Below are 12696 nucleotides of genomic sequence, written 5' to 3' on the forward strand. Positions count from 1 at the left end.
TGCAATTATATCAATTTACCTGAGATTTCTTAGAGGATCCCAACTTTGAACTCCCTTTCTGGTGGAAGGGGATTACAGTCAGTCCACTCAAGTATGTTTTGATAAAGTTAATCGAGACAGAAACTGCACTTTTTTGTTGTGTTGCCAACCTATGGTGCCTCATGTGTGGACTCTGAATTATCATCAAACACAGTTGGGAGTAAACTCTGATTAATCAGTTTGTAGATGCCTTCATTTAATAATTTGCATGGTATATCCCAATAATTGGTTACCTGAGTTTTTCCAGGAAATAGAAAAATAATATGAAATTAAAGTTAAAACAAAATGTTACCTGGTCATCTTATTTTTTTGACTAGATGAGGTCTGTTCCAATTTAAATCACTCTATACTAATCACAGAATTGTAGAATCATAGAATGTCCTGAGTTGGAAGAGACCCACAAGCATCATTGAATCCAACTCCTGTCCCTGCATGACTGACTCCCTGGGGAGCCTGTTCCAGTTCTCCATCACCTTCTGGGTGAAGAACCTCTTCCTAATGTCCAACCTAAACCTCCCCTGACACATCTCCCTGCCATTCCCCTGGGTTCTGTCATTGGTCACCAGAGAGAAGAGATTGGCACCTTCCATGAGGCTTGGGTGCTGCCACACACATTCAGAAACATCGATGAAGAGCCGGTGTTTCAGCCTTACTTGTGTACTTTAGCTCCCCACCCAAAAAGCTCTATCAAAACTAGCAAGACTATTGATGGACTGAAAGCCTGAAATCCTGCTCAAGGTGAGTAAGGGTGTCATAGAATCCAAAATTTGCTTTATGGTGTTAAAATGCAGCTACACAAATTTGTGCATCACTCCATGCTCTGCGTTTGGAGGTTGGCAAAACGAAAGCAGGTTTGTTACCTTTCAGATATAGTCTGTGACTACACACATTTCCTCAAAGAAGGCAGCCCAGTTTGCTCTGAGTTCGTTATGACTGTTAACCATGACTGCAGTAGAGAGACGTCTTTTGGGTTTGATTCAAAGCCTGTGGAAATTGATGGAAAAATTTACCCACTTCCAAGGGTGTTCTGGGAGAGTTTTGTGCTCCTATGTACTATGAATAATATTCTAAAGTATCACATCTGAGGGAGATAATCATTAGGACATGCATTGCTTTTTTTGGCTGTACAAAAAGAATACAATGTTTTGGCATTTATTTAATACAGCAGAGCTGAGTTGGGGAAAATATGAAGAAAAGGACAGAGGAAATACTAGCTGGAAGAAGCAGTCAGAAATGAAGAATTTCTTCAGAATTGCCATTGAAATTTCTTTTTGCATATGAAGACAAATGATCATACTGGTTATGCCCTTGTGCTTCTGCTGAAGAATTCCCTCTAAAGCACCACTTACTTCACAAGGGAGTGATGTTTCATAGGAAAAAGCCAGGATCAGCATGAACAGGAAAAAGCTGAGAATGAGCAGGACCAGTTGTTCAGACTTGCAGAGCAAAAAACCCCCAAACAAACCCCAAATAAGACACATGATTAAATATGTGAGAACTGGCTCAGCTCTTTAATAGGCTGTTTGGATTAACATACCCACAAGGAAGAAAAAGACACCATTTGTGTTTGCAGTCCAACTGCTCAACATTCCTTAGCCCTGCACTGCTTTCTGAGAAAGGTTGTCTCCACAGCTACTGTAGATGTGGCAAAGAGCTCATTTTGGAGAACGCTGAGGGAGATCTACTGAAATGGAAAGGCCTGAAAAACAAGGATGAGAGAATGTCACAGCAGCCCTGTCCTGCTCTCACAGCCACATGCCCCAAATTTCCTTTGCCCATCACTAGGGCACCCAAGGTCAGCCTTTGAGTCCATCAGCCACCAAAACTAATCCAATACAACTGAAATGAAAATGGCAAGCAGGAAGTTGCCCATTTCAACAACCAGTTTAAAAAGGGACAGGCCATTAACCCTTTTACTTCAGAGGCATCTTTTCCTCTTGTGTAGTTTCCCCATGACTAAACACACTACCGTAATCTATTGCTCACCAGAGTGGAAAAAAAAACCATTTAAAATTGTCATGCCATGCAAAAATCCTGATCTGTGTTCCCTGAGAAGGCCCTAAACAGGCAGCAGTTATGTAGCACTGTGGTATGTGAAACTTAGCCATTCAGACTTTGAAAAATCAATAGATAAATAAAGAGTGGGACATGACCTTGGATCATCTCTTCCCCACAGCTCCCATCATCCCTCTGGGGCAGATAAGGCTGCCCAGGTGCTGGTGTCTCACAGTATTCTCCTGGACAAAATGTCCAGCATATGGCTGTGTAAACACACAATGCAGTGGGTGAACAACTGGCTGACAGGCTGGGCTCAAAGGGTTACAGTAAATGGGGTCATGTCAGGCTGGTGATCAGTCACTGGTGGGGTTCTGCAGGGATCCATCTTAGGGCCAGTACTCTTCAATGTCTTTATAAATGACTTAGACTCAGGACTTGAGGGATTACTTAGTAAGTTTGATGATGACACAAAATTGGGAGGAGCTGTTGACACTCCCAAGGGCAGAGGGGCCCTGCAGAGGGATCTGGACAAATTGGAGAACTGGGCAATCACCAACTGCATCAAGTTCAACAAGGGCAAGTGCCAGATCTTGCACCTGGCACATGGCAACCCCGGCTGTACGTACAGACTGGGGAACAAGGTGCTGGAAAGCAACTCCGAGGAGAGGGATCTGGGGGTTCTGGTCAACACCAAGTTGAACATGAGCCAACAGTGTGCCCTGGCAGCCAAGAGGGGCAACCGTGTCCTGGGTGCACCAAGCACAGTATTGCCAGCTGGGCAAGGGAGGTGATTGTCCCGCTCTGCTCTGCACTGGTGCGGCCTCACCTGGAGCTCTGTGTGCAGTTCTGGTTGCCGCAGGATAAAAAAGGTATTAAGCTACTGGAGGGTGTCCAGAGGAGGGCTACAAAGTTGGAGAGGAAGCCGTATGAGGAGCGGCTAAAGTCACTTGGTTTGTTCAGCTTGGAGGAGACTGAGGGGAGACCTCATGGCAGCTACAGCTTCCTCACAAGGAGAGGAGGAGGGGCAGGTGCCAAACTCTTCTCTTTAGTGATGAATGACAGAACCCAAGGGAATGTCAGGCAGGTGTGCCAGGGGAGGTTTAGGTTGGACATTAGGAAAAGGTTCTTCACCCAGAGGGTGGTGGAGCACTGGAACAGGCTCCCCAGGGAGGTGTCACAGCCCCAAGCCTGACAGTGTTCAAGAAGAAACTGGACAGCACCCTCAGACACATGGTGTGAACTGTGGGGTTGTCACATGGCAGGATGGGAGTTGGACCCGATGATCCTTGTGGGTCTCTTCCAACTCAGGGCATTCTATGATTCTATGCTGAGCAGCCCCAGTGTGCATTGACCACTCAGGTCCGTGTTGTATAGATCCTAGAAAACAAGTGATGCTGTGGGTGGTGTCTCTCTAACTGCTTTCAGGTCAACTGAAGGACAGCATAACCATCTATTCAAAAGTTAAGGTTGTCTGAGGGAATGCAATTGTAGTTCATTATCAAATCCATAATTCCTCAGGAGCTACCCATAGTAGCAAACAACATGTGATATCAAAGACTGAAATATTATGACCAGGAATCTTCTAATTCTGCATTCAGAAATAATTTTTCAAGAAGTATAAGGTGTGCCATTTTTTTCCTCACAACTTTATGTACAAGAATGCCACACAGGCTCTGTTCAGACCTTTCAAACCCTGCAAAATTCAGAGATGCTAAAGAAATTGTACGTAAAACAGGATGTATTATCCCTCTAGGATTTCTTCTCCACAGGTCCCAGCCATGTTGCTGGAAGCCCAGCTCTAGAACACCAAAAACTCTCCAGCTACCAGCTACAAGCAGCAGTAAGTTGCTTGCTCTCAGATGTCCCCTTCTTCACTTGGAGCTTTTCCATGGCTGAGCATAACCCTTTCTTCTGTCTCTCTTGCAGTAAGAAATAAGGTTTTTCACCTCCTGAGCAGGGATCCAGAGAGGTTCTGCCCAGCAATTTCAATGGCATATTTTTCATCAGTTTAGACTGTTTTCCCCCCTCCTAGAGGTGTTAATCTACCTCTTCCACTTGGATTTCTCTTTTTCTGGACTGTTATACCTTTTTTGAAATCAGAACCCAAGTGGGAATAATCACTGAGCTGTGTAGGCTCAGCACAAAAGATGATAACTTTGCTCAGATCCAAACTAGTTTTGAGAAGGAAGTTTCCCTGTGCGCATGTCTACGATGCTTTTTGACAGTGCGTACAGAGTTAATAATTGTGATCTTCCTTTGTATCAGCAGTCTGCAGAAACAAGCTCTTTAGACAATGCTGGTGTTTCTCCTGTGTTGTGGACATGAGTGATTAAATATATTCCTGGAGCACTGTGGCCTGACTTTTTTTCAGAAAAGCAGCCAATGATCTTAAAGGTCCCATCCAAGACATCTGACTTCCAGAAAGGAATGCCAGGAACTTCCAAAGAATCAAAACCCCATACCCAGCATATGTATTGAACTGGGCACCCAAAACAAATGGTCACTTGGAAGCAGGCTACTGTTTTCTGGACACTCCCAAATATCTCTGAATACTCTGATGAGGAAGTGATGTGCCCATTAGAAAACTGCAAACTATTCAGAAATGCTAGCCACCAGAAAAGAACATGAATAAAAGCTAAATTGAAAAAAAACAAGTGTAGGAAGTGTAGCAGGTCAGCATTAGCTCTTAAAACAGGGAAAACTTCCAATTCACCTGGTTAAGCAGTGTGTCTTTGGCAGAGCTGGGGTTAAGAGTGGTCCAGACAGAGGTACAACACCAGCTCTGAGCAATCAGCCATGTCAGTATTTGCTGCCAAAAATCTCCTCTGGGATCACTATGCCTAAATATTTGCTATTGTGCTTGGAAGGCCCCCAGTAAAGGACTGGGATTGAGCACTGGAGAAGGGAGAAAGGGGACACATTGCACTGGCACCCAGAACAGGACACAATACCTGGGCTCCACCAACTGGTTAAGGACTCTGAGCAGTTCAGCCTTTTATTTTAACTCTCACTGACTCAGACTTTACACTTGCAGTTTGGGATCGGCTGAAAGCAGGGTCTGGACTGTGCAAAAGCTAAAACTGGAGCAGGGGAATTCTTGCCCTTGGCATGAACAGCTACCACAGCAGCTGGCCGAAAATATTATAATACATGGGAATCTGGCAGGTGGCTCAAGGCTGCATAGCTTTTGGGGAAATATTCTGTATTGCCCCATAAAGCAGGAAACAAGAGAAAACACATTTTGCATGTGCTGCAAAATGATAAAGAAAAGATTTAAATAACATAAAACATACAATCCATTTAATGTTAAATATAAAGCCCATAAATTACTACAAAATCTTCCCATGTTGTGAGAGCAAAGCAAGACAACTCACAGCGAAGAGATACAACGTACATGCCACAAGTTCTCCAGATGGCATAACAGTTCAACAGATCATGCTGCTGCAAATACTAGAGGAGGCACTTAATGGTCTGTAGGCTCTGGAGCCCTGTTAGCAAGTGCTGTTTTCCATGCAGAAAACGAGGAAGGACCTCCTGCATGGGCAGGGTTATCCAATGCTTTTGCAATGTGGACAACACTGCTTGAAGGCTTGTCAGACTTCTCCAGTAATCCTGTTTCTCCAGAACCATTTGGCATTTGTAGATGTTGATCTAACTGTAGATAATATAACAAGTTGGATTAAAATTAACTGAGCTGAAGACAGGGCTAAAGTTCATCATAGAAAGGATTAACTTTTTCCCAACCATTCTGCAACATACTCCCTCCAGAGAACTGAAAATGCCTTTGAAAATGAAGACGAAAAATAGTGATGAAAGATTTTGAATATCTGTACAAGCCATCAATTTCTAAAGAATTTTTTCCAGAAAGAGTTTTCAGATGTTTTGGGATATTTTGTTGGCAGTGAAGATGTGATGCTCACAATTTAATACAAAGATACTCATGAAATCAGCACGATGCCATAATGTTTTGTGTTTGGATCAGCCCCAAGAAAAGCCAACTTTCTACAGTCCTCATTCTTTTGAACAGAAGGTTAAAAATACACTGATTTAATTCTGTGAGTTTGTCTTGGCTCATCAATGAAAATATATAAGTAGTTGGAACAACAAATTCAAACTACACCCTAAAGAAATTGATTCACCAAAAAGATGCATTGCTTATTTGTTGCTTTGTGTTTGTTTGTTTGTTTGTTTTTCCCAAAGTAACCTAGTTACATTTAGATTAATACTAAATCAAATTGAATAGTAGATCTGTGACCAATCAGTGAACACTTCCTATATGTCAGCATATATGCATTTTTACACATGCATTTTTGTAGCTAATCAGTAACTTCAGTGGTAGCTTTTCCACTGACTAGATGATACCTGCAAAACTCATGTTCCAGACTATCGTAAGTGCTTCTATATCTACATTTATTGGCATGCGAGGGTTAATCTTAAACATCTTTAGTGAGAGTTACAGCTTTTTGGACTTAGCTTACCGCATTTCTTGTTTCTGAAAAAAACTGGAGTGACTCAAAAGGGGGGAAAGAAAGGTCAGTTTCCAGTGTAAAGGTGCATGGCCACGTCACCTGCAAGGTGAAGCACATTCAGCCCTGCTCCATTTTTTAAAAGTATTTGGATGCCTTGTGCTTTTGAGAGCACTTGCCTGTCACAAACAAGGCTTAAGGGGCTCTCAAATATCATTTAACACCCCGTACAGGTACGTGCAAGATGTTACATTATATTCTAGGTTCAAGTACAGGCTCTGTGACTCTTTTTTCATTTTCACCTTTTTTCTTTTCTATAAAATTTCTGTAAAACCAATGCTTTTAGTATTGCCATGTGTTTGGCCACAGAAGTTGCAAACTCGCTGAGAATCAAGGAAACGCTGCTTGCAATTTAACTGTTTGCCCATTATTTGCTTTAACGTTTTAATTTTATGCAGCTTCATGAAATAATTCTATACAAGTTTGATTTTTTTTCAGATGTTTGATCAGTCCAGCTTGCCTGCTAAAAATGATGCTTGACTCATATCCTGGCAACAGTGTTTATTTGATGTGCACTGGTGAAGCATTCTGAAAAACTGTACTCAGGCTGTTCCAAATTTAGCCTCCTACATCTGTGTGTATTAGTGTTTGGGTGAGACTGAACTATCAGCATGTGTCAAGTGGGTGACACAAGATGATCAGTGCACCTTTGTTGTTCAATTACAAGCTCAGTGCTGAAGGAGCCTTTAGAGGGAAAACGTCCGTGTTCCTCTTGGGCTTTTTTTAGATCTGTTTATGTTGGGTAGCTTTGTGCTACGAGAAAATCCAAGTCAATTCAGACTGCGTCTATCCTCAGCCAAACGCCAATTACTTTTGTATTTCTCTCCAAATAAAACTACTTGCCATAAATCCAAACCTTTTAAAAATGTGCAGCTGTGAAGTTACAACCATTCCTACCCTCAGAAATATTAAACCACAGGGCCAAATTTTGTAAAGGGAGGCATACCTGAAGACCAACCAGTGAGGGGGGAGACTGGCCATGTGCTAGGTTTCACGTGGGAATGCACCAGCAGGACACTGAAAAGAGCAGAGTTTCTCATTAAAGGTGGCTGTACTAAGTTGGCTGAATCAGTCTTCCGGCACATGATGGGTGTCCTGCAACAACAGCATCTTGGCAAGGAGAGTCCTCCAGGATCATGACAGCTTCAGGGGGAGTGGAGGCGTTAGGCCGAGGCACCAGCCAAGCCCCGGGCTGGGATTGCATCTTGCTTACTGAAAGTTTCTTGCCGTCTCTGTTCAGTGACATATTCCTCGCTTCTGCTCCCAGAGGTGGAAAGATCTGGGGGCTGGTTCACCCTTCAACAACACGAATGAAATCCTCTGGTTCCTATTTATGAAAAACAATCAAACACATAGCAGCTCAAATGAACAGTGGCTAAATTAACTTTATTGGCTTCTCATCAGCAGCTCCACCACCCCACACAGGTTAACCTGCACTGCTTGTGGTGCTGCATGCCAGCTCTAACTGGTTCTTCTCAACAGTGGAAGCAGTAAGCACACTGGTGCAGGCAGCAGGAGGGGGCAAGCACCTTCACCATCACCCTTTCACCATCACCACTGCCTAAGCCACCTCAAATGGCTCCTGCATGGCTATGCGAGCTGCAATCACACTGCAAGTATAGGGTGCAGACACAAGCTAAGAAGACATTTATTTTCTTATCATGTATATGGTAAACTGGGCTCTATTTTCACTGAGCAGAGGCACTCCTCACCTGTGCTGTGAAGAGAAGGCAGTGTCCCATCCCAAGGAGCCCATCGCCTTGCTGACAGGTTCTCTTACAGTGGGATGGATGATCCAGCTACTTCAGGAGACCTGAGCATTCCTGTTTGTGACATATATGAAGTTGTGGAGAATGATGGGGCTGCTAAAATTTGCTTCTACTAACTCACTCCTACCTGAGACAATATACCTCCAGGGCTCAACATCAAACTTATTTTGGAATGCATAAGATTGTGCCAAAATACAGAGGATGGAGAAACAGCAGGGAAATGGCCTGAGGTTTTAAACCAGGCTACCCGCTGCCAGCCCCAGCTCTGCACACACTTCAATTTCACATCACACAAACAGAATGACACACAAAAGCCTTAATGCATTCAGAATATTTATTTTCAGGATGAAAGTGTAAGTATTTCCAGCCAGCACAGCAAACTTGGGTTTGCCTGCCAAGGTTTGTTGCATTTTTCTTTAATTACAGCAGCAGCCAATAGGTTTAAATTTGAGAACCAATGAACGGACTCCCTGCATCTCCTCCCTCTTTGCTGATGGTTTGAATCTTCAAGAAACAGTTTCTTAGTCTTAGTCTGAGGAGCCCTTAAGCACACGTTTATCTTCGGCTAATGCATTGCAGTCAACTGCGTGATGTACATTTGCCAAGTTCAAGTGCTTTCTGGGTGGAGGCTGGGATATACTTTGTTCACATTTCTGAAAGCATGTGATTCCAATTAATTTATCTCACATCAGAGAGGATTTTTTTGGAAGGTCTCCTGTTTAAACAAGAATCCGTTGGTGTTTTTGAGGCTTCTAGATCAAAGCTGCTATAAAAAAATGCAAGTATTTCAATGTTGCACAGATATAACGTTATGTGTTGTATATAGTTTGCAAAGTGTGGGAGCCTTTTGGATGAAAGGTACTCTGCTCGTATATAATATCACCATCATCATTATAAATGCATTAAAACCACAGAAGCCTAACCTGATTTATTATGAGCACCTGTCCCTGTATAATTTTCTAACACTGCCCGCCTGAGTGGACTGATGAGATCTCCATTAAATTGGGGTAGCCTGTCATTTTATTCAGATTGAAATATATTTTCTTGCCTTGAATTCCTGGCAAAGATAAAACAATCAAAAAACAATGGCTCACAGATAATAAAGTTGCATGTCAACCTAGGCCTAACAGATACACAGCTGACAACACTTTTCCTGCATATATTTGCATAGTTTCATTATGAGATGAAGAAGGCCAGGGTGAGAGATAGAACAGAGGCTTTTCTTGCCATTTTTCCCCTCAAAACACACTTAGGATTCTTTTAATAAGGGTAGTTCTCCTCTTACATTACAACAGCCAGAGAGATGGGCTGCTTGGCAGAAGGGTAGGCAAATAGTTTGCCTTCCTTTAGATAAGGAACACTGATTATATTCCACCGAAGTGGTATCTAATATCGGCTTTTGTATATTTTGGCTTAAACATGGCACCACATCTCCTGCTCTCATCTCTTGAGAGTTCTTAACGTCCAAGTGACGCATTTCGTGGAGATTTCAAGAAAAATACAGGCATCCTGGCCAGCTCTCCCTCTCCCAGGCTACATGGGAAGCTGTAATTCAATACATAATGGCTTGCCTTGGTCATCAGCAGTCACACTGGCCCAGGACAAAACCCTGCTTGAGCCCTATGGCTCCATCATGCTACTGTGTCTGAGGCAAACCAGCTCCAGAGCAAGCAGCAGACAGGACAGGGATGTTGTTCTCACACTGGGCTGACTCAGATTCCCCAGCCCTGATGACCAGGTATTCCTCTCAGTCTTCTGGCTCCAGAGCCAGCTACTTCAGTTGCCCTGCCACTCTGTCCCGTCACCTCCTTCCTCTCACCTGGTTATCTGAGGCGCCTTAAAAAATATTCTTGGAGCATGAAAAGATATTCAAGGTCTATGCTTGTCTCCTTCCTTCCTTGCTGTGTCTGAGCATGTACTGCAAAGCTGAGAGCAGCAGAGTTAGCAGCAGCTGCCTGCAGCTCATCTGTTGGCAAGGCTGGAGCTGAAATCGCATTCTCCAAGTGCCAGAAAGATAGACCTTCTGGAAGGAAGTATCGGGTGAAAGAGCAGGAAAGTGAGTTTGCTTCCAAACAATAAACATGCAGATCGGAAATAATTGAGGCACTAGAACAAGGGGGAGGGAAAACAAAACAAACCATAACAACGGAGCCTCAGATGAACTGGTTTTCCCTAGTAATAGGAAGGAGGAGGAGAGGGAAAAGAAAAAAAAAAACAAACCAAAACAACAAACCAAAACAAACAACTTTAGGTAGCTCAGAGCTGACCAGAAAAAAGGTTTTTATATCACTTTGTGATATATCCTGAGGAGTTGGTAGCTCTTTATGTTCACTGTCACAGTGACAAGCTGGTATCACGGTGGTTTTGGCAAAACAGACAAAGTCCTTCAGGACCTGCCTCCTTGCTGGCTGACCTGCCAATGAGCCAGGCAGCTAGCCACTTTGCCTTGTTTCCTTTAAAAATGCCAACAAAATTGACCTACTTCAACAGAGCATTTCGGTTCTACCAGCTCATTGTCTTCCAGTAGACTCCTGTCTAATTGGGAGATTTCCAAATGGCTTTGTGATGCCAGGTAGTTACAGCTATAAATATTTTTATTATAGGAAACCACAACACCGTTATGTAGAAAGACATAAAGAGAAGGAACAGAATAAAGGCAAACATCCTCTACTAGTAGAGTACATAGGCTGTATGGAAATGATAACCTGCAGGCTGCTAAGCAGATGACTTCTGGGTCTCTTGAGGTTGCGGGGGAAACAGGGACAAACAGTTCTGGAAAGGTGGGGAGCACACACACAAACTACAGTAAAGTGGGAAAATGTACTTTTTTTGTGGCTTCAAGGGATACAGTGTACAAATGTAAAGGTATGTGATGCTGTTTTCTATGGCAGAACCAGAGGTATTTTCAGAGAACTGAATTTAGGTACCCAGCCTAGCTGGTTAAGTTACCTGGCTTGCCTCCTTAAACTCCCTTAACAGAGAAGCTCTTCTGGAGGCTTAAAAGCCTAACATAGACTTACTGAATTGCTCCTGGAAGCACATCTCTCTACCTCTGTTTTTCCATTGACTCCAGAAGGAACCTGGAGAGCCTAGTTGGCTAGTTTAACCAGCCAAGCTGGGTGGCCAAATTTGGGTGGTCTGAACACCTTTGGGGCCTGGATTAGGATTCAAGCTTTGTCTTTAACATCTGCATTTGCTGAAAAATTACACCATCACTCTTCAGCCTTAATGTTGCTGTGCTTTGGATGAAATACGTATTTATGTTAGACACACTTTGTTTTTACTTGTACATTGAGTATGAAATTGAAAAATGTAGAAGTGTGGTGTGTTCATGAAGGGAAGGACAAGGGATAAGTAGCTAAATAACCTGGAAATGCCCAGAAGTTCACATTCACTTTGAGGCATTACCTCTATCAGACGCTGCATCTTCCTGCCTTCTGAGTCACAGGAGTGAATAATGAATGTCAACGAAACCCCTGAGTGACTGTACAAGCAAGGTGGTATTGTTCACCGGCCTTACAATGAATTCTCTCTAAGTGTGTCTGCTCTCTGTCTGGTTTTCGCAGCCTTCCAAATATGAACATGCCTCCCCAGCTTCAGCTCACATTATTGCATTCCAGCAGACTTGCTTTGCGTGACATATTACCTTCAAACAAACTTTGCACTAAGTTCACCAAGACTAATTCAAAGGTTGCCATTTAAAGAAGCTAAGCATTTCACTGCTTGGAACTCTGAAGCTAAACTCTCACCAAACATCTAGTCAGACACTTCTTTCAGGCAATGAAATAATGTGCAGACAGCCCTCTCCTGCCTTTCCATATCTGGCTTTCAACAGTGCAGGCTCAGACCAGATTAGGATGCTGAATCATAAATTATTCCTTAAAAAAATAAGCCAAGTCACTTGCCTGTGGTACTGAGACCCCAGTCACAGCAGGGTGAGCTGCCCCTCCCATGCCACAAGAAACAGTCTGAACATGGTGATACCTCCAAGCGCTTGGCATGCAGGATGAAGAGCACTGGACAGACCAGGTCTTATTGCCCCAAGCAGGAGCCTGGGAGAATGAAGTGTCTTGCATCTGAAACATCACTCCTTCTCCAGGTGATGCAGAAATCACCAAAAGGGTCACATTTTTTGTAGCCTAGACCTCTTGCCACTTCCTGAAAAAGTGAGCCTGTTAAGGAGAAATACAGATTTATCATCAGAGCAATCCAAGCAAGAATCTAAAAGGTCAGGGGGTAGATCTGTTGATGAAGATGGAGTTATCATTACTAACTCATTTTTCCAAGCAGAATCACAAAGATTCAGTATAATACATCTACCCTTTCCATACCATGGAGGTGAGTGGGAAGACAGACAGACAGAA

The 12696-nt window shown here is 43.2% G+C and overlaps 2 long non-coding RNA genes across 2 annotated transcripts in view; one reads left to right on the top strand and one right to left on the bottom strand.

Annotated features, from left to right (window-relative positions):
- Positions 1–12696, top strand: part of LOC110361776 (uncharacterized) — an 80717-nt gene that overhangs the window by 16718 nt on the left and 51303 nt on the right. The window lies entirely within an intron of this gene.
- LOC135578500 (uncharacterized) lies at positions 1528–7647 on the bottom strand. Its single transcript, XR_010470209.1, has 2 exons — positions 7510–7647; positions 1528–1738 (listed from the first exon to the last, which is right to left on the bottom strand). It is a non-coding gene; the product is annotated as an uncharacterized LOC135578500 (long non-coding RNA).

Source organism: Columba livia, chromosome 2 (genome assembly GCF_036013475.1).
Source record: "Columba livia isolate bColLiv1 breed racing homer chromosome 2, bColLiv1.pat.W.v2, whole genome shotgun sequence".
NCBI classification, from domain to species: domain Eukaryota; kingdom Metazoa; phylum Chordata; class Aves; order Columbiformes; family Columbidae; genus Columba; species Columba livia.